Below are 23,719 nucleotides of genomic sequence, written 5' to 3' on the forward strand. Positions count from 1 at the left end.
AAGTAAGAACAGCTCTAGTGATCTCTAACTGTCCTTCAACCATTTCTTTACTTGAAGTTTAAACGTATGTAAAGTGTCAGACTCTGAAATAGATAACTGCAATAAGTTCCACAGCCCTGCAGCTTTGACCAAGAACAGTTTTGCCCAAATACAGAAGGCCTACAGTTCACAGTTCCCCTCTGGAAGTGGCTCTCGTTGTTCTAACGCTTGTTTCATCACACGATTTTACAAAAACATTCAGGGGTGGTAGTGCTTATGCAAAATCTAATACAGCGAACTTAAAATAGAAAAGAAAAAGAAATGTTAAATTGTTAGAAGCTTGAATTTCTTTAAAATGTTACAATGATGTTGCTTCAAACCTCTGCCTCACTCCAGAAACACGTAACTCCAGCTACACTTCTCTTCAAAAGCTCCCACTTCTTCCAACTTTTCCATTCCTCTCTTCTGTCCAGTTGCCCTTGTCTAAGTGTGTATTTGTACTGTACCTCTCTCTTAGGCCCGGTTTATTAATACCAGATGACCTCAAGCTAAACATGACCGGTGATCCATTGCTAAAATGACAGCAGGGGGCTCCTGTCTCTTCTGCACCTCCTTCACTCTCTTCTAATCACCTTTATTTTGTTGATTTTCTTTTACTTTCTAATATATTTGATATTTTAAACCAAAAATCATATTACGACTGACCCAAAACTAGCCTTTCATAACCCCAAGTGAGAGCTTGTACCATGTTTCATCTATTGTTCCATACTGTGCAGAAATACAAGTAAGCCCGAATATAAGACAGTGTTTTTTACTTTGAAATAAGACTGAAAAAGTGGGGTCGTCTTATATTTGGGGTCTAGACATTATTCCCATTCACAACGCTAGATGGTGCCAGATATCTTTAAAGTGAATGCTGAACTTAACTCCCCAGGCCAAAGCGAACACCTGTCACGAAGAATAAAAATAAAAATAGCGGTAGCCAGAAGAAGAAAAATAAAAAATAGCGGTAAGAAAGAAAAGAGTACAAAATAAGAGAAGAGATAACAGAAAATGGAGAAACGTAGCGACAATCTGGGGAAAAGTGGGTCGAAGATCGGCCAGGTTAACCGGCATCTGAGAAGTTATGATGCAAACTTCAAGATGATGGTGATCCAAAAGCTGTTTGAGTCGATCCACTAGATGTTCAGAAAGTTCTTGAAGATGTTTTGTCTCTCATCCAAGAGATTTCTTCAGTTCAGAGGGTAGCTGATCATGTCCCAGCTTATAAACCCTGTGGGGTGTGGTCAGTGCTATTCACATTACAACAACCGTCGTAGACACCCGTCTGGGTCCTAAAACGATTGTTGGTGGGGGTGCCAAAGGGGCTCGCTGAGATTTGAGTTTCACCTTTGTATGCTAATGAGGGTCATTAGCATGAGACACATCACCTGGGTCAATCTGCTGAGACAATCTTTTTGGTAGTTTTGAAAGGACATGGTTGTAAATGGGAGAAAGGTGTTGAGCCATGCGCCTGTGTAGAGGTTGTTTGGTTTCCGCTATGTAGACATCTGAGCATTCCTCGTTGCATTTAACTGTATACACCAGATTGCTCTTCTGACTGTGTGGTGTGGGGTCTTTTGGGTGGACCAGTCTTTGTCGGAGGGTGTTGCCCAGTGTAAAATACACAGGAACCTTGTGTTTGTTAAAGATCCTCCTCAGCTTTTCCGACACTCCAGACACATACGGGATCACTATACCATTGCGCCTGTTCTCTTCCCTCCTTGCTGGGTTGTTCTCCTCTCTGGATCTTGTGTGAGCTTTCACAAAGGTACAGTCAGGATATCCACACATTTTCAGTGCCCCTTTCAGGTGTTGGTGTTCTTTTACCTGGTCTTGGGCACTGGTTGGTAGCTTATCAGCCCTGTCTTGCATGGTCCTGATGACGCCCAGCTTGTGCTCCAGTGGGTGGTGAGAGTCAAAAAGCAGGTATTGGTCCATGTGTGTTGGTTTCCTATATACCCCAACGTACAGACTTCTGTCATCCTTTATGCCGACCTCGCAATCCAAAAGGGGCAAACTGTTGTCCTTTACATCCTCTCTGGTGAACTTGATGTTGCTGTCCACCAAGTTGATATGTTGGGTGAAAGGTTGCACCTCGTGGACTTTTATCTTAACCCATGTGTCGTCCACATACCGGAACCAGTGGCTTGATGTTGTTGAACGAGGTAAGGGCCTTGTGTTCCACCTCTTCCATGTACAAAGTGGCCACGATAGAAGATACCAGCGAGCCCATGGCACATCCGTGTTTCTGGCTATAGAAGTTCCCTCTGTACTGGAAATAGGTGGTGTTGAGGCAGAGGTCCAAAAGTTGACAGATCTGGTTGGGGTTGAGGTTTGTCCTGTCGCTGAGGGTGGTGTCCTGTGAAAGCCATTGTGTCACTGCTTCCACCGCTTCCGTTGTGGGGACACATGTGAACAGGGAGGTGACGTCGTAGGATACAATGGTCTCATCTGTATCCAATCTCAGTCCTCTCACCTTTTCCACAAAGTCCATGAAATTCTCTATATGGTAGGGGTTGTTACCCACTAGCGGGCCAAGATGGCAGCAACATTCTTGGCAATGTTGTATGTAACGGAGTTGAGGCTGCTGACAATGGGTCTGAGTGGGGTTGCTTCTTTATGAATTTTGGGGAGGGCATATATGCATGGGATAGCCTCTCCAGGGTACAGGCGAAGTCTCTCAGGTTATCTGTCATACAAATGTCATAGTTACTTGCTGTAGTGCAGTCTGGGTAGAAGAAATAATTATCACAGCATGGATGCTTGATAGACATGTATTAAGGGAATGTACTATAAAGTAAACCTGAACAGCTGAGCATCATGAAAAGCTGAAAAAGAAGTTACCGTTTAAATATTACCATTTTCATCATTACAATTCGTATAAGAGCAACCCCATTCAACATCACCATTATCCAGGCCTATGCCCCAACATCCACATATGAGGGCAATGAGGTAGAAGAGTTTTAATATTGTATGAGGAAGTCTGAAGTGGCAGAGAAGTATGTTCGAGCGGTGCAAGAAATGCATGAGGACTGTAAAACAGTGGTGAAGTGTGCTTTAGGTGTGACAGAGGTGTTCAAAGTGGAGGTGGGACTGCATCAGGAATCAGCTCTGAGACCCTTCTTGTTTGCTTTGGTGATGGACAGGCTGACAGACGAGGTTAGACAGGAATCACCATGGACTATGATGTTTGCATGGTGCATGACATGGTGATCTGTAGTGAGAGCAGGGAACAGGTGGAGGAGAAGATTGAGGGGTGGAGGTTTGTCCTGGAAAGGAGAGAAATGAAGGTTAGCCGCAGTAAGACAAGGTATATGTGTGTCAACAGTCCAGAGGAATGGAGAGAGGGGAAAAGAGGTGAAGAAGTGTGTACAAGCAGGATGGAACGAATGGAGAAACGTGTCAGGTGTAATGTGTGATAGAAGAGTTTCAGCTAAAATGAAAGGAAAGGTGTACAAAACTGTGGTGAGACCAGCAATGTTTTTCTAGAAACAGTGCCACTGAGGAAAAGACAGGAGACAGAGCTGGAAGTAGCAGAGATGAAGATGCTGACGTTCTCTTTGGGAATGACCAGGATGGATAGGATCAGGAATGAGTACATCAAAGGGACAGCACATGTTAGTGATTGTGGAGACAAAGTCAGAGAGGCCAGACTGAGATGGTTTAGATAGATAGGTAGATAGATAGATAGATAGATAGATAGATAGATAGATAGATAGATAGATAGATAGATAGATAGATAGATAGATAGATAGATAGATAGATAGATAGATAGATAGATAGATAGATAGATAGATAGATAGATAGATAAATAGATGTGAAATTAAAACAAATGCATCCTGCTTCAAAATAGGTTAGTGTAAATATTAGGCCTTAAAAATGAAAATTATTAACTAATATGAACATTCCAAAATGCTGTGATGGTGTGATGTGATAGTGCTGTTAGCTGACCACATGAACAGAACTGTATGTAGTTACTTAAAGACCATGTTTGTCAGATGCTCGAGGAGCATTTTGGATACTACATCGATTGCCCATTCCAAACGGAAACAATAACTGGAAAGACTGTTTGTTGCTGTTTTCTGTGTCGTTCATGCTCTTTGGACTTTCTGCTCAAAAAATTGTTGGAACAGTTATGACACTCTAAAATTATGTTACCTTGGAAGTCCATGTATAGTTAGTGATGGGCAGATTAAGCCCCACGAAGCATTGAAGGTTTTCATCCCAATCGGTTCTCTCCGGGTCGAAGCGGGGGCCCCCCACGCCGTCTGCCAGCCCCTGTTCTATCCCTGACCACTGCCGGTCATCAGATACCCTGCTGGGATCATAAGCTGGCCAAAGGAGGAGATAGAAGCCACAGATATTAAGACTAGAAAGCTCCTCACCATGCATGGAGGGTTTCACCCCAAGTCCAGCACCCTGAGGCTGTACACTGAGCGGAAAGAGGGAGGCCAAGGACAAGTGAGCATCAGGGCCACTGTCCAGGATGAAACATCGAATATCCAAGAGTACATCAGGAAGATGGCCCCAACAGATGAACTGCTCAATGAATGTCTTAGACAGCAGAAACCTGAGGAGGAAGAAGAGGAGGAGGAGGAGACAACATGGAGGGACAAGCCCCTACACGGCATGTACCACCGTCAGATAGAGGAAGTGGCTGATATCAAGAAGATCTACCAATGGCTCAATAAAGCTGGACTGATTGACAGCACAGAGGCACTGATCATGGCAGCACAAGAACAGGCCCTAAGTACAAGAGCAATAGAGGCAAATATCTACCACAGTAGATCTGACCCAAGGTGCAGGCTATGTAAAGAAGCCCCAGAGACAGTCCAGCATGTGGTAGCAGGGTGTAAGATGCTCGCCAGCTCAGCATACATGGAAAAACACAACCAAGTAGCTGTGATAGTGTACAGGAATATTTGTACCCAGTATGGACTAGAAGTACCCAAATCCCAATGGGACATACCACCAAAGGTGGTTGAGAATGACAAGGCTAAGATCCTGTGGGACTTCAGCTTCCAGACCGACAAACAGCTGCCGGCTAACAAACCGGACATAGTGGTGATGGACAAAGAGCAGAGGAGAGCAGTGGTGATAGATGTGGCGATTCCAGCTGACACCAACATCAGGAAGAAGGAACATGAAAAGATTGAGAAGTATCAAGGTTTGAAAGAACAGCTGGAACATATGTGGAAGATCAAGGTTAATGTGGTCCCCGTGGTAGTAGGAGCACTTGGGGCAGTGACCCCCAAACTGGAAGAGTGGCTCCAGCAGATTCCTGAAACAACATCTGAAGCCTCAGTCCAGAAGAGCGCAGTCCTAGGAACAGCTAAGATACTGCGCAGAACCCTCAGACTCCCAGGCCTCTGGTAGATGACCCGTGCTTGAGGACGACACACAGATACCACCCCACAAGGGTGAGAGGGACATTCATTTTACTGTACTGTATATATACAGTATATATATATACAGTATATATATACAGTATATATACACAGTATATATATACACTATTTATGTATATGTGTATGTGTGTATATATATATATATATATATATATATATATATATATATATATATATATATATATATATATATATATATATATACACTAGGGCTGTCACTTTAACGCGTTAATTAGATTAATTAATTACACTGCAAATTATAAAAATTAACGCAATTAATCACAAGTGGCAAGTCAATGCGCAATCATTTTAAATTTGGCCCATTGAGTGACCCGTAGGCTGCAGTGGCACGTGACTTCCTACCTGCGCCACTAGTCAAAAGCACGGTGACTGACAACAGAGATGGACGCGACACAGGAGAGTGAGGCAAGCTCACTCGAACCTTTGGGCGGAAAGTTTATTTATAAAAAGAACAAAGATGGGAGTATCAACAAAAATGCAATGATTCTGTGCTGCCAATCTGCGCTGTAGAAGCCTCCGTCAGTCTACCCCAGGGCAGCTGTGGCTACACACGTAGCTTACCATCACCAAGTATGATGAGAGTCTGCTTATGTGTCTATTTGAGACTCAGCCTTATTTTATTTCTGAGTTTTATTTATTTTATTTAACTGTATTCGTATTGCATTTTTTTAGAAATGCATCTGGCCTAATTGATTTGCTGATGTGCTTGGCCTTTTTTCTTTTGAATTTCATTTATAAAGCACACTTAAGCAATAAAAAAGTGGATTGCAAATCTTCTCTTCTTGGTGCACTCTATTGATTAGTCATGCACTACAATTTTGTAGTGTCTTTGAATTCATATTCTTTATTTGGAGGTCTTAGTAGGTATGAGATTAAAATGTGATTAAATTTGTGGTGGAAAGTTTTTAATACAATAAAATAATAAAATATTATAATTTCATAGAACCAAAAATCTGGATTGTTGTGTGTGTCAAATTATTCAGCACTCGTGAAGGTGGCCCCAGGATGTCTTGAGGTCATGAAGACGCTGCATGAAAATAATTCCTGTTAGACCATATTTGGAAATGCTTGCATATCTGTCGGTATCCTTGGAAAAAGTTAGACACTGACAGAAGCAGCTAGCCAGATCATTTCATATACTGTATTTGAAATTAGAATGTGTGTCTGCACAGGGTCATCCAAAGAAAGTCTGCAGCAGATATGTCCTCACAGGGTTCACGTGACTGATTATATTATGTCATCTAATAGTTTTGTGAAACTGACGACTTGATATTTTTGGTAACGTCTGGAAGCCCGGAAAGAGCTGGTTGAAAGCAGATGAGCCGAGGTTAATACTTCCCCCTAGTCACACCTTTAGAGTATAAATGATGCGTGATTCTTTTCATATTTTGTAACGGTTATTCCGCTGCAGCCCTCGCCTTTTTCAGTTTTTCCTGTACCCAGAATATTCTGTAAACAACACTTCGAAGGACTGTTCATCGTCTTCAGAGCTCTCATCATAATTGGATAAGTATTTGTTGAACTTGTCTGTCTGTCAATATCATCGATGACATTATTGGACTCATACTCAACCTATTGATGATATTATTGTACTGCTACTCAATCTATGCATGATTTGAATTGGCAAATAAATATCTTGTATTTTTAACACTACCCCCACCACAATTAGATTAATTACAAATCCTATAATTAATTAGATTAATTTTTAATCGATAATTAATTAGATTAATTTTTTAATCGCCTGACAGCACTAATATAATATATAATGTATATTCAGATATACTTATAGTATATGTAAGTATACATAAAATTATATTAAAATATTATATTGAAAATTAAAAACAACAATTTCTCCTCTTGCAGGTTCCATTTCCTTATTCTGTCCTAAACCAACTCTCTCCAAACTATCTATATCTCTCTCCAACATATGTCTGACTCAATCCAAATTCCAAACTGTCTCCACACTAGCTCATCACATTTCTCAACCAAACAACCACATTCTGAATGGAGTGTGATCGCTTTATATCAGAGTTATTGCACGTATTAACGATCTGAACCAGTCATGTGGTATCAGCCACGTAGCGGGGCATTCCCGTGATGGAAGCGATACGGAGGTCATGCCCGAAGCCTCACTGTCCAGCGCGGCGATGCTTCGGACGTCGTCCCTTTCAGCTCCTCCCTTAGATGAAGCAATGTTGAGCCGCATTTTGTAACAACAGTGCATTTTGTAATAAATAGTCCAAAATGTAATAACTTTTTCATTTCATTTTGTAATAAAGCTGGATTTTGTAATAAAGTACCGCATTTTGTAATAAATGTTGCTGCATTATGTAATAACTTATGACATTTTCGATGTTTAATACAAAATGCACTGTTATTACAAAATGCGGCTCAACAAGCCTTGTTTCAGAAGAGCTATCTTGTGTTTATGATTGTTGAATTTTATCAGCACAGCAGGTGGTCTCCTACCTCCAGATGGTAATGGGTAACATGTCTCAATCTGGTCCAGATCTATAGTTATCTCCAGATCCCTCAGTTGAAAACTCACTTGGTGCTCCAGAGACTCAATGTCAGCGCTAGCCATAGCATTTCTGTAATTCCTCGGCTTGATTTTGATTCCAGTGATGATCACATCATTTACACGAATGATTTGTTCCAAATCATCCATTCTTTGTTGTTCCTGTTCCAAGACAACAATTTTTCGGTCGTTTTCATCCATGTCTTTCTGCATTTTCTTCATTTTGTCCTTCATTTCTTCCAAGGCGTTTAGCACCGGTTTTAGCTTTTCTTCCAACTTTTATCAAAGTCACTCCCTAACTTATCAAAGTTGCTCTTTAACTCACTCTTTAATTCTTTCATAGACACCATCTGGTCTTTAGTATCCTCTGATTTTCCTTTTTGTTTCGTCATTTTCCAGAGAATAAGTGAGAGTCAGTCTGGGTATGAGTTAGAGAGATAGTGACAACAGGAGACAGAAGAAAGACGTCTGCTCCCGTTGAGAGCTGGATGTTAATGTGCATAAACATAATCTCTCTTCTGGCTGATGTGGCAACAGCAAATTGTGCAAATGAAGAAGTAGTGTAAGATCGTTTTTAACATTGAAAGTTAAGGATACGAATAAAACACAGACAATTTAAAATCCTAACATTGAAACAAGATAAAAAAGGGTCTACAAGGAAAGAGTAGTTGAAGAGAGCATACCTGGGAAATCTATAACACTGTCCATGCCAGGTCAACATCTTACAAATCAAGCAGTGAAAGCCAGCTAAGAGTGCTGAGAGAAAGGGGAAAATTCTAAATGTCAGAGAAATCTACAAAAATCACTAAAATGTGATCCTCACATCTTAAAATCAAACTATACAGTTGCACTGTTGTTTTCTTCAGGTTAGCGCAGCGTACATTCTGATGGTGAAGCCTCCATCTGTCTTACATCATGAATATAGAAAATACACAATTTGAGATAGAACCTTGAACTTTTTTTTACTACCTTTGAGTGCTTTCTAGTATTGCATTCAAGCAATATAAAATGGGGCCTTCCCCTCGTACGTTCAGTACTGGTTTATTTTATAAGAACAGAATGGCAAGAAAAATGAAGCTGGAGAAAAAGGCACTGATATTGGTTTGGCTCATATGTTCATGTTAAGAAGAAGAATGTTACATATATGTATAATGATCATGCAACAAATATTCAGCTATAATTGTTGTTCAATTTGAATTTCATGATAACTTCGAGCACATGTTTTTTAAATAGCTTTCCTTGATCCTGACCATTGTTTGAAGAGTTATATATATACGAGCAAATATTAAAATGCTTTGTAAGTCGTGTCACTGTGTTGTTGTTTAGTGTACATACACAAACTATTTCATAAGTTACTTGAATGATCTTCTTGGCCAGGTTCAACTGTGTTTATTTCTAAGAATACACTGTAAATCTAAAATACAGCAAAGAAAAAATGGACTGACAAGTACAGCAGTTACTAAGAGTAGCTGCAAAACATCCATTAAATAACTTTACAATGCATGTCTTTAATTTGTATTAACATGTGTCTGAACATACTTAGACAACCTATGGGACACTGTAGAAATGTGTGACCCATAGGTTAAATTTGTGGGACAAATGTTTCCCTCGACTTTGATTGCAGCTTTGCAGCCATTTGTTATCAACAAGAGATCCCAGAGAGTTTTGATCAACCATATCTGCCCCAGCTCTTTATTGGAATTCATCATTGCAAACTCGTTGGTAATTAGAAAGACTGCCCTTCGTGTCAAACCAAAACGTGACTGATGGGTATTTATAATCTTATAAGTGCATTTGTGTATGTGTTGGTTGGATGCAATAAAAAAAATCTGATTAATGATGCTCATCTCAGCCTCCCTTGGCTGTCCAAGTGTAAACAGAATACTCAACTGTTTGCTTGCAGTGTAATTAGTCAGTGGTGACAGGTCTTTTCTCTCTCTCTTCCTTTCTGTCTCTCTGCTCATGTTGTCAACAAGACAGATATGCACCATGCTGTCAACAAGCCTGATAGCCAGCACTGGTAGAAAGGTTAAGATTTACATAAAATATAGCTATCTGCTTACACATACTCTACATTGGACACATTCCCCATTATTGTGTTTTTCCTTTTCTTTTTATTTCTATCCTCTGCCTCTTTTTTCTCTTGTGCAGACTTGGTCCTCTGATTGACTCACATATTGAAACAAGAACGCACTCATGATTGAGTGCACACACACAAATAATCATCAACATTCTTCTTTGCTGAGCAGGTAGACAGAAGAATGTGGATGCTGTTGTACCACATATACAAGGTATGTGTACCGTATTGTTATATTGTGTAGTTGCAGCTGTCATTATGCAGGAAGACAATGATGGGTTATATAATATAAAGACTCATCATAATATAAAAATATATATTATAGAGGACATATATTAATAAATGTGAACAAACCCTAGTTCTGGTTCTTCTCCCTTCGGCTTTTTCCGTTCAGGGTTTGCAACAGCGAATCAGTTGCATTCATCTAACCCTGTCTACCTCCATGTCCTCTTTCACTACATCCATAATCCTCTTCTTTGGTCTTCCTCTAGGCCTCCTGCCTGGCAGTTCAAAAATCAGCATCCTTCTACCAATATATTCACTATCTCTCCTCTGGACATGTCCAAATCATCTCAGTCTGGCCTCTCTGACTTTATCTCCAAAACCTCTAACATGTGATGTCCCTCTGATGTACTCATTCCTGATCCTATCTGTCCTGGTCACTCCCAAAGAGAACCTCAGCATCTTCATCTCTGCTACCTCCAGCTCTGTCTCCTGTCTTTTCCTCAGGGACACTGTTTCTAGACCAAACAACATCGCTGGTCTCACCACAGTTTTGTACACCTTTCCTTTCATTTTAGCTGAAACTTCTTTCACACAACACACCTGACACTTTTCTCCACCTGTTTCATCCTGCCTGAACACGCTTCTTCACCTCTTTTCCACACCATTTTTCAGGACTGTTGACCCTAAGTACTTAAAATCCTCCACCATTTTGATCTCTTCTCCCTGTGACCTCACTTGGGTCCCTCTCATTTACACTCATGCACTCTGTCTTACTGCGGTTAACCTTCATTCCTCTCCTTTCCAGGACAAACCTCCACCTCTCTAGCTTCTCCTCCATCGGTTCCCTGCTCTCACTACAGATCATAATGTCATCCATAAAATCATAGTCCATGGAGATTCCTGTCTAACCTCGTCTGTCAGCCTGTCCATCACCATAGCGACCAAGAAGGGGCTCAGAGCTGATCCCTGATGTAGTCCCACCTCCACCTTGAACTCCTCTGTCACACTTACAGCACACCTCACCACTGTCTTACAGTCCTCATGCAGTCCTCTGAGTTTCCCTTACCACTGTCACCAGCCATGGCTAACTCTAGTTTAACTAATACACACCCCATTGAGACTGTGTCTGTCCCTCGGACCTACAGAAATGTTAGACTGTCAAAATCTAGAAATACTGCTTTGATTAACCATAATAGCTTAATCCACATTAAATGTTCACCCAGACAAATTCCAGACAGGGGAATTAAATGTGCTCTTTAAATATTAGATCATTATCATCTCAGGTTCTTAATCGATTACAGCATTGACATTTTGGGACTAACAGACATCTGGCTACATAAAGATGAGAATGTTAGTCTCAATGAAGCTTCTTCTCCCAGCCCTATTGGTATTCACATAGTGCATGATAGTGGACGAGGAGGTTGCGTGGCAGCTATTTATAACTCAAATTTAGCAAATAACCCAAAACCTGAGTCTAGTTACATTACTTTTGAGAGCATAAGCATGAATGTGCCACAGTCCTCAAATACATTGACTGATTCTATTGAATTTGCAATTGCATATTGTCCTCCTGGAACATATTCCTCCTTTTTGATAGAATTTTCTGAATTTTTATCTAATTTGGCTGCTACCAAAGATGAGGTTATAGTAATAGGAGATTTCAATGTTCATTTTGACAGTGTGAATGATAGTTTCTGCATTGGCTTCAAGTCAATGCTAGATTCTCTAGGTTTCTCACAGGTGGTGAATGGTCCTACCCATAAGCACAATCACACCCTTGATCTTATTCTTTCCCTCAGTGTCGATATAGAGCAATGTAGCTGCAAGAGGGCACAAGTCAGTGTCTTATTGTGCCGGTCTCAAGCCCGGATAAATACAGAGGGTTGTGTCAGGAAGGGCATCCGACGGTATGTAGAAGGTAGACATACTGTGTTTCCAGGAGACCAGGTGGAAAGGTAGCAAGGCTAGAAGTTTAGGAGCAGGGTTCAAGCTGTTCTATCATGGTGTAGATAGGAAGAGAAATGGAGTAGGAGTTATCTTGGAGGAGAAGTTTGTTAGGAATGTCCTGGAGGTAAAAAAGAGTGTCGGATAGAGTGATGAGTCTGAAGCTAGAAATCAAAGGTGTGATGCTCAGTGTTGTTGGTGGGTATGCTCCACGGGTAGGATGTCAGCTGGAGGAAAAGGACAAATTCTGTCTGGACTTTGACGAGGTGATGCAGAGCACACCTAAAAGTGAGAGAGTTCTCATTGGTGCAGACTTCAATGGACATGTTGGTGCAGGAAACAGAGGTGATGAGGCGGTGATGGGCAGGTTTGGTATCCAGGAGAGGAGTTCTTCCAGAAGAGGCAGGAACATAGGGTGACCTATAAGAGTGGAGGTAAGAGCACACAGGTAGACTACATCTTGTGTAGACGGTGTAATAGTGAAAAGTAGTGGTAGGCGAGAGTGTAGCCAAACAACGATGGTGGTGTGTAGGATGAATCTGGTGGTGAGGAAGATGAAGAGGACAAAGGCAGAGTAGAAGAAAAAATGGTGGAGGCTGAAAAAAGAAGGAGTGTTGCATGACTTTTAGGCAAGAGTTAAGACAGGCTCTGGGTGGTCAGTAGGTGCTTCCAGATGACTGGACAACTACAGCTGATGTGATCAGGGAGACAGGTACGTAGTGTGTCATCTGAAAGGAAAGTAGATAAGGAGACTTGGTGGTGGAATGAGGAAGTAAAGGAGTGTATACAGGGAAAGAGGTTAGCTAAGAAGAAGTGGGACACTAAGAAGACTGAGGAGAGTTAACTGGATAGATAGATAGATAGATAGATAGATATACTTTATTAATCCCGGAGGAAATTGCATATATCCACTGCTCAGGCATTACGTAACAAATAATACTGGATAAACACCAGGAGAAAAAGGAAACATTGACATCACAGGACATACCACAAGACATACATTACACTAACAGACAGGCACATGCAGCACTAACAGGACTTATTTACTAAACTATAACTAAAATATAAACAGTATAAAATTTAAAAATATTACAGTATTAAAATATAAACAGTATAAAATAGAAATCTAAACAGTATAAAATTGAATTAAAATATAAAACAGTATAAAAAATAAATAAATTTTATATATATATATACAACAGTATAAAATTTAATTTAAATTAAATTAAATTAAATCCATTTTCAACCCCGTGCTAACCTCGCCACCTCCCCCCCGTTCCTCCTGAGAGAGTCATTGTACCCCCTGATTGCACGGGGCACGAAGGAGGACCTCAGCCTCTCTGTGGAGGCGCTGTGTGACAGCAGTCTGCCGCTGAAGGTGCTTCTCTGCTGGGAGAAGGTGGTGTGTAGGGGGTGCCTGGTGTTGTTCATGATGGCCTTAATTTTAGACATGGTCCTGCTCTCCAGAAGCATATCCACAGAGTCCAGGCTCAGCCCGACCACTGAGCCCGCTCTGCGGATGAGTCTGTTCAGACGGTCCATATCTCTTTTCCTGGCCCCCCCACCCCAACACACAATGGCGTATGACAGCACACTGGAGACTACGGACTGATAGAACATGAAAAGGAGCTTAGGACAGATGTTGAAGGAGGCCAGCCTCCTTAGGAAGTACATCCTGCTCTGCCCCTTCTTGTACACACAGTTGGAGTTGAGTGACCAGTCCAGTCTGCTGTCTAGCTGCAGTCCCAGGTACTTATAGCTTTCTACCACCTCCACCTCACTGCCTTTGATGATCACCGGCTGTGGAGAGGGAGGTGCCCGCCGGAAATCCAGAACCATCTCCTTTGTCTTGGAGACGTTGAGCTGGAGCTGGTTCTGTTGGCACCACTCCACGAAGTCAGCCACCAATGCCCTGTACCTCCCCTCATCACCCTCCCGGATACATGCCACTATCGCGGTGTCATCGGAGTACTTCTGTATGTGGCATGTATCCGAGTTGTGCTTGAAGTCTGATGTGTAGAGGGTGAAGAGAATGGGGGATAGAACGGTCCCCTGTGGCGCCCCCGTGCTGCTGGTCACCATAGAAGACAAACAGTCCCCCATACGGACGTACTGGGGTCTGTCCGTTAGGTAGTCCGTAATCCAGCTCACGAGGTAGGGGTCCACAGCCATGGAGGTCAGTTTATCCTGCAGGAGCTGGGGCTGGATGGTGTTGAAGGCACTCGAAAAGTCGAAGAAGAGCACTCTGACGGCACAGCCCCCGGCGTCCAGGTAGGAGAGTGTGCGGTGGAGGAGGTACATGACAGCATCGTCAACCCCAACCTTGGCCTGATAGGCAAACTGGAGAGGGTCCATAGCACCCTGCACCTGTGGACGCATGAGCTCCAGGACCAGTCGCTCTAGGGTGTTCATTACGTGGGAGGTAAGAGCGACCGGTCGGTGGTCGTTGAGCTCGGTAGGGCGTCCTTTCTTGGGTACAGGGACAATGCAGGAGGTCTTCCACAGTGACGGGACCCTCCCCAGCCGCAGACTGAGGTTGAACAATTGTTGCAGGGGGTCCCCTAGTTCCGAAGCACAGGCTCGGAGGAGTCTTGGGGAGACCTTATCTGGTCCAGCCGCCTTGTAGGGACGGAGCCTCCTCAGCGTTGTCGTCACCAGGTCTGCAGTAATGATGGTCTCGGTCGTGGTGGGAGCAGGAGGTTGTGGCGAGGTTGGAAGTCCAGTGGTTGAGGTGGGGCCGTTGAGCTTCGCAGTTCTTGGAGTGGGCTCGGGAGAAGTGGCAGGGGTGGAAGGAGAGGAAGCACAGGAGGAGGGAGCATCAGTGGAGCGGTCTGTAGGGCCAGGAGAGGCCTGTAGGCCAGGAGAGGTCTGTAGGCCAGGAGAGGCCTGGGACGAGGAGCCGGGAGTGGTGGGGGAGCTGAACCGATTGAAAAAGCTGTTAAGTTCATTCGCTCGTTCAATATTCCCCTCCACAGTGCTGCGCCCTTTCCCGTGTCCGGTGATGGTTCTCATCCCATTCCAGACCTCCCGCACTTGGTTGCGCCCCAGCTGCTTCTCCAGCTTCCTCCTGTACGCCTCCTTGGCCTCCCTCAGGCAGAGTCTCACTTCCTTCTGGGCCTTCCTCATCTCCTCCTCATTCTTGCTCCTGAACGCCCGCTTCTTCCTGTTCAGGACAGCCTTGACTTCCTTGGTTACCCATGGTTTGTTGTTGGGGTAACACCTGATTGTCCTGACAGGGGCAACGGTGTCCACACAGAAGTTCATGTAGTCTGTAAAACACTGAGCTGCCCCCTCAATGTCCTCCCCATGTGAGCCCACAATAACGTCCCAGTCGGTGGTCTGGAAGCAGTTCCTCAGCATCTCCTCTACTTCCGGGGACCACCTCCTGACCTGTCGTGTTGTTGCTGGTAGCCGTTTCACCAGCGGGATGTAGGTGGGCTGTAGGTACACTAGGTTATGGTCTGATTTACCTAGTGGAGGGAGGGGGGTGGCGGTGTATGCCTCCTTAGCATTAGCGTAGAACAGATCGATGGTTCTGTTCTTCCGTGTGGGACAGTCTACACACTGGACCATTGTGGGGAGAGATGAGTCCAAGGTGACGTGGTTAAAGTCACCGGTGATGATGACGAGCGCCTCCGGGTGCCGGGTCCGAAGAGCAGAGGTGGTCCCACAGATGGTCTCTCGTGCCGTCTCAGGGTCCGCACGTGGAGGGATGTAGACGGCGAGGACGATGACGTGTGAGAATTCACGCGCCAGGTAGTAGGGTCTGATGCTAACAGCTGTTAGCTCCAGATCGCGGTTACACAGTGTTGATTTCACCGTCACATGTCCCGGATGGCACCATCTATCGTTGGTGTAGATGATTAACCCACCTCCTTTCTTCTTACCGGCGGTGTTCGTGTCCCGGTCCGCTCGGACGGAGGAGAAGCCGGTTAGTCGGACGTTAGCGTCCGGCACGTCGCCAGTTAGCCACGTCTCTGAGAACACCAACAAGCTGGTCTCCCGGTAGCGATGATCAGTCCTGCACAGCGCCGTCAGTTCGTCCACCTTGTTGGGTAGAGAGTTCACGTTCCCCATGATGACGGAGGGGACAGAGGGCTTGACTCTCCTCCGGTTAGCGGCTCTAGCCGTTAGTCTAGTCCTTTCAACGCGACCTGCTCGGCATCCGCGAAATCTCCGTCGGAGCTCAGCGGGGATGAGATCGCGTGTTGCTGGGTCTCCTTTGACCCTCATGGACATCAACTCCTCCCTGGAGTACACTAGCATATCACTATACATTATATAAATTTACGCTAGAAAAATACACGCAGAAACATAGAAAAAAACGCAAAATTATGTAAACAAACTCGCTCTGAGCAGAGGAAACTGCAGCCTGCTCGCGCATGCGCAGAAGAATATGGAGTACAGGGAGATGCAGCATAAGGTGAAGGTAGAGGTAGCAAAGGCCAAACAAGGAACTTATGATGACTTGTATCCTAGGTTAGACAGTAAGGAGGGAGAGACTGATCTATACATATTGGCAAGACAGAGATGGGAAGGACGTGCAGCAGGTTAGGGTGATTAAGGATAGGGATGGAACTCTATTGACAGGTACCAGTAGTGTCATGGGAAGATGGAAAGAGTACTTTGAAGATTTGATGAACGAGGAAACGAGAGAGAGAAAAAACTAAAAGAGGAGAAAATTGTGGACCATGAAGTAGCAAAGATTAGTTAGGAGACAGAGATGGAGGTAGCAGAGATGAAGATGCTGAAGTTCTCTTTGGGAGTGACCAGGATGGATAGGATCAGGAATGAGTGCAGCACATGTTAGAGGTTTTGGAGATAAAGTCAGAGAGGCCAGACTGAGATGGTTTGCACATGTCCAGGGGAGAGATGGTAATTATGTTGGTAGAAGGATGCTGAGTTTTAAACTGCCCGGCAGGAGGCCTAGAGGAAGACCAAAGAGGAGGTTTATGGATGTAGTGAAAGAGGACATGAAGGTAGTTGGTGTGAGAGAAGAGGATGCAGAAGACAAGGTTAGATGGAGACAATTGATTCGCTGTGGTGACCCCTGAAGGGAAGGGCCGAAAGGAAACGAAGAACAAGGTGTAGATACAGAGCACTTGACTATTTTCCCACAAAAAAAACATTTTCACAAAATGAAAAACTAGGGAAGGTCAGCCCCATGGTTTAACTCGTCAGTCCCCAAGCTTAAACAATGCTCCTGCAGACTGGAGAGAATTTGGTGATTGACAAAAACTGACGTAGCATATTCAACCTGGAAAGACAGCTTTACATCATATGAGAAGGCTTTCTGTAGAAGTACAAATACTTACTACTCTACATTAATAGAAGAAAATAAAAACAACCCTCGGTGTCTTTTCAGCACAGGAACAGCCAGGCTGGCTAAGAAGCACAACTGCATCAAGCCTACCATTCCTTTAAATCTGGAATGTGATGATTTTTTCAAAGCAAAATAACAAATCTTAGAGATGAGATCCGTTACATTCTCCCAAATACTAATCCGATAGCAGAGGAATTGATTAAATCTAGCAATATCCTGGAGTATTTTCAGCAAATGTAACTCTCCAATTTCAATTCCCTAATTTTCCTCTGCTAAACCCACCACCTGTCTACTAGACAAAATTCCAACTAAACTCCTCAAAGAGGTATTACCATTAATAGATAAACCTATACTATCCGTAATTAATCATCCTTAAAAATAGGTTATGCACTGCAATCTTTTAAAGGGGCTGTGATCAAGCCCACTTTAAGAAACCAAGCCTAGATGTTAGCCTCCTCTCGAACTACAGGCCGATCTCTAATAAGCCATTCCTATCTAAGATCGTAGAAAACGTAGTGGCAAAACAGCTAAACGACTACCTGTTAAAGGGAGAGTAAAGTCAAAATCAACCAGGTCTGTATTTGAGGTACATAAGTTAAAAACAGGCTTTGTTGCATTTTTATTTTTTTGTGAGCAAAGGGGACTTAGAAAAACGAAATTTATTGTAATTTATGGAGCGCGCCATAAAAGCAGAAGTGACTTAATTGTAGACATTAGGGTTGAGCCGAATTCTCGTTTGAGACAAGTATCCGGTACGGATAACGCATTTTTGACGAGTATGAGTACGATACAAGTAAAACTCATGCTCGTGAAATCCTCAGAACTGACTGTCGTCACCCTCAGTGATTGTCCAGTCACACACAGTGCCCACCCCACCCAACAGAGACTCAAGCCAGTGTCACTGTCACGCAGACATTGACTGATCTCTCTGTTCGTGGCTTCGCTGTAGTTCACGTTGCTCTCCTTAGGTTTTCTTTAGCTTGCCTCTATTTCGGTCTATTTAAGGTTACTTGGTGAACTTGCTTCTTGTTTTGTTTTGTTGAACGTAGGCGGTGCATTTTACCAGACAGAGCTGTGTCGTGTCACATCGGTTACTGCCTCCACTCCGGTCATTTTTTTGTTTGTTTTGTTTTACCTGCTTGCTCTTAGTTTGAATTAATGATTTATATACTGTATAGATATTTTAACTATTACATAACGCACACACTCTCTCTCTCTCTCTCTCTCTCTCTCTCTCTCTCTCTCTCTCTCTCTCTCTCTCTCTCTCTCTCTCTCTCTCTCTCTCTCTCTCTCTCTCTCTCTCACACACACACACACACACACACACACACACACACACACACACACACACACACACACACACACACACACACACACACACACACACACACACACACACACACACAGTCACTCAGTCACACACACATGCACAAACAGACACACACACAAACACTGCACACACAACTTAACACTCGGCCTCCGGGAATTCTGCAACTACTAACACTCCCATAGTCAATGATGTTGACTGCTCGAACAATATTTGTATATAATTTGGATTATCATTGAAAATATCTAACAATTAATTAGTGGAATAGATAAAAACAAGTCAGGATACTAAATTAAAAATATAATAATTGAATTCTTTATTTAATTAACACAACAAAACTTTGCTGCAATTACACATCCAAACTCAAACTGAAAAAAACCCCCAAATGTATCTCTGTGAAATTAAAACAATTGTGTCCTGCTTCAAAATAGATTGGTGTCATCATGAGACCTTAACAATAAAAATTATTAACTATTATGAACATTCAATAATATCTGTGATGGCTGCCAGCCAGCTGGAGACACTGCTGTTACAACGCCAAGTTGTTGCTTATGCCTCACAAACACTCAACACAGGTAACTTGTGTTGAGGGGGGGAAATATCATCACTGATAACTTCTTTACTTCTCTTGAACTTTCCAAGGCACTAAAGGCCCAGAAAAGCAGCCTGGTTGGTCCAGTAAGTAAGAGTAGACAAGAGCTTCCTCCATCTGTAGAGGAGCAAGGGGCCCTGCACACTAAAGAAGTGCTGAAATGTGACAGTGCAACCCTAACAATCTATCAATGCTAACCAAGGAAAAATGTCTCCATTCTAATCACAAACCACACAGCTGTTAACATCACAAGTGGCCATAAGGCTAAACTGGAGACTGTTACATACAGTAACACAACATAACCAATGTCGGAGTAGATGTGCTTGATCAAATGGGTAGGAAATATTCAGTGTAAGCTCCTACATGATGATGGCCATTGGTGGTGTTTCGTAATATTCTTAAACTGGCTGCCATAAATGCTTCGATCCTGTTCAAGAAGTGCACCAATAAGATGATGTCACAGAGGAACCTCATAATGCAACTCGCAAAAGAACTTTGCTCAGGACACATGAAAGCAAAAGCCTGACAAATCAATCAATCAATCAATCAATCAAGTTTTATTTATATAGCGCTTAATCATGACAGCAGACATTTCAAAGCGCTTTAACAGACAGAGAAACCCAACTGATCCCAAATGATGGTACAAGATCCCCATTTGGAGCAACAGAAGATGGAGAGGAGAAGGCAGTGCCAAGTGAAGAATGTGTAAGATAAATAAAGCAAATGTGTAAGAAAAATAAAGCAAAGGATAATTGTGTCAATTATCATAAGATAGTGGGAGGTACAGGTTACCTGTGTTGACTGTGAGTGATTGGGAGCCATAAGCAAACAATCATGGCTTTGTAACATCAGCGTATCCAGCAGTAGCCATCCCAGGGTTATTGAATGTTCATAATAGTTAATAATTTTCATTGCTAAGGTCTAATGATGACACCAACGTATTTTGAAGTAAGATACAATTGTTTTTATTTCAAAGTTTGAATTTGGATGTGTAATTGCAGAGAACCTATGTTGTGTCAATTAAATAAAAAAAACATTATGTGTAGCGATATTTCCGGTCAAACCACACACACTTCCGGTTTATGCCCCGCCCATTCCAAGTACAAATACAGATAGAGATAATGTAGATTGTTGAACAGATACAGATACAGATAGTGGTGTATTCGCTCACCCCTAGTAGTCATCGGGGTAAATCCATATCAATGCAGATAAAGCAAGCGACAAGGTAACAAGATGATATTTTCGCTACTATTTATCAGGATATCGCCTAAATATCATCGTCATCAGATACTGAGGAGGAGTTCCCTGTGAACACACCTGGGGGTGTTATTATCCCTGATAATTATCACCCGATGTATGCGGAGGAAAAGAGTTTGGACATCTAGCGACTCATCCCAGGTAGCTTCATCTGAATCAGATTCTGACAGATATCGAACTAGTTATAATTAGTTATAATGTCCTGTTTTGGTTTACTGTGTGTATGTAAAAGTTAATCGCGCTACCGATGCTAACGGGCTGGTCCGTCAGTGGGATTTTCCATATTATGTTAGCAGTGAGTTAACCGCCATTCGTTATAGTTGGGCTGTGTGGAGTTAATAACAACTCTATTTTATAATAATATGTCTTGTATTTACGAATGTATAAGGATTAGGGCCTGACATGCTGTTTTTGTATGTTTTATTTCAGTTTCAGAGATCTTGTCAGTAAAGTGACCTCTCCATCACTTTTGATGTTCACTTTTCGCGAGTGCCGTAATTGCGCAAGAATCTGGTCATAAAAACATTTACACAATATCTCGGGCAGCTCCAGACATTAATTAATTATCCACTAAATCTTGGGAATTCAGAATAAATACTATGGGTTGTCTGAGAATGATCTTACTTTCAAATCTCTTTGGAAATCCTCCGAGGTAAAGTGCTCGTGACAGATCCTCGGATCTTTGGTCATTTGTACCCTGTTTATTCGTGCTCTCCATTTCCTTTGTAGCTTCCCAGGAGGTATTCTAAAGAAGGATAGGTCCTTGTCTTTGTGTTTATGTCCTGTTGTGTCGGCACAACCGTTCACCTCGCAGGTAACCATGATTTTTATCGGGTTTATTGCTTCGGTGATCGCTGCCAAGCTAAGTATGTCGCCAATGACGTGTGATCCCCACGTCACCACTGGATGCGGAAGCTGCTGCAGCGCAGATTTTAAGGTTTTCTGACCAAAGGGATGATGCTGGACATATAAAATTATTTTTTTCTTCTATTTTTCATAATGATGAATCAGTATATGTCACTTAAAAATGAGTTTACTGTCCCTTTAGAGAGCAATCTGTTTTCAGATTTCAGAATCTGATTTTCAGTCAGGTTTTAGAACGAAGACTGCACCGCTAAAAAGTTACATCAATTAAAACAATCACATCTGACCAACTAATGAAATTAGAAACCTGCCTCAGGGATATTAAATCCTGGATGCTTCAAAAATGTTTTAATGTTGAATAGTAACAAAACTGAACTGAAAACTTATTGAGCCTAAGCATCCTAGAGATGATTTCTCTAACATTGTAATTCATTCATTCATTTTCTTCCGCTGTATCTGCTGCAGCGGGTCACGGTGAGCTGGAGCCTATCCCAGCTGGCATAGTGCAGAAGGCGGGGGAAACTCCGGGCATGACGCCAGTGCGCCACGGAGCCACACACCAAAACAGACAACAACGCGCACACACACTCAATCCTACTGGCAATTTGGGGCCGGTCAATTAACCTGAAGTGCATGCTTTTGGAGGTGGGAAGAAACCAGAGAAGCCCGAGAGAACCCACGCAGACACGGGGAGAGCATGCAAACTCCGCACAGAGTAGGACTCGAATCCAGAACCACCTTGTTGTGCTGCGACAACGCTACCCACTGCGCCACCATGCCACCCAACATTATAATTAATAATTGTAATTGATAGCATTGCTGTCCTCCACTAATGATTTCAGGAACTTGGGAGTGATTTTTGATCAACATCTGTCCTTTGACTCTCATATTACCCAGTCTCTATCTCTGACAGCGTTCTTTCACTTATGAAACATTGCAAAGTTAAAAATTTCTTATCCTTTAAAGACGCAGAAAAAATCATTCATGCCTTTGTTTCTTCTAGATTGGATTAGTGCAATTCCTTATTATCAGGCTGCTCAAGCTCCTCCATTAGGACTACTCAGTTAATTCAGAATGCAGCTGCCCGCTACCTGATTTCAACTGGAAGGAGAGAGCACATCTCTCCTGTCCTAGCATCCTTGCATTACCTCCCGATTAAATCAATAATACAATTCAAAATTATTCTGATTACATATAAAGCTCTTCACTGTAAGGCTCTGTCTTACATTGAAAATCTCATTGAAGTGTATCACCCTCCCAGGGCCCTTTGATCCAAGGATGCAGGATTTCTGGTAACCTGTCGGGTCTTTATGAGTAGACCAGGAGGCAGAAGCTTCAGCCATCTAACTCATTTAAGAATAGACTAAAAACCCTCCTACAATTAGAAATGACACAGATTCTACTAGATAAGCTGCTACAGGCCTAGGCTGCTGAGAGTATTTCTCTCCGTCTCTCCCATTAAAGGGAGTACTCAGGAGCTTCTATCACTTACCTTTCTTTATCTTTCTCTGCTTTTATAATATACTACTGATGTTAAATCACACTTTTTGGATGAAAGATACTGCTGCTGTATTTTTGCTTATGTTCGACAGGTGGGGAGCATGCATAGAAGACAGGAAATCCAATGGCCTGGAAATCCCGCCCCCACTTCAGCAACAACAACTCAATATGGACATGAAAATTCAATCTGACCTATCTGCCACTATCTCTCTGTCTCTCTCTTTTCCTTGACCTGTCTCTATCCCCAGTGTATTTCTTTTTCCCAACCAATAGGTCAAGGCGGATGACCGCCCTCCAGAGCCTGGGTCCTGCCTGGATTTTCTTCCTCAGTGGGGCAGTTTTTCCCTGCCAACGTCACTTATGCTTGCTCTGGAGGGCACTGCTGGCTTTCTGTCTGTTAACCGCTTTGAAATAGCAGCAGATGTGATTGAGCAATATATGAACAGAAGTTTATTGATTGATAGTTGTCCTGCACCGTGCTAACATACTTCTCTGCCACTCCAGACTTCCTCATACAGTACTACTATGTGAAATCTCTGTCATAAGCTTTCTCCAGATCTACAAAAACACAATGCAGCCCCGTCTGGCCTTCTCTGTACTTCTCTATCAACATCCTCAAAGCAAATGCTGCATCTGTGATAT

At 42.8% G+C, this 23,719-nt stretch overlaps 1 pseudogene; it reads right to left on the reverse strand.

The window, feature by feature from the left end:
- Positions 1-1,482: 1,482 nt before the first annotated feature.
- On the reverse strand, positions 1,483-7,656 carry LOC137601570 (uncharacterized; annotated as a pseudogene).
- Positions 7,657-23,719: the final 16,063 nt, after the last annotated feature.

The sequence above is a fragment of the Antennarius striatus genome, chromosome 2 (genome assembly GCF_040054535.1).
Source record: "Antennarius striatus isolate MH-2024 chromosome 2, ASM4005453v1, whole genome shotgun sequence".
NCBI lineage: Eukaryota > Metazoa > Chordata > Actinopteri > Lophiiformes > Antennariidae > Antennarius > Antennarius striatus.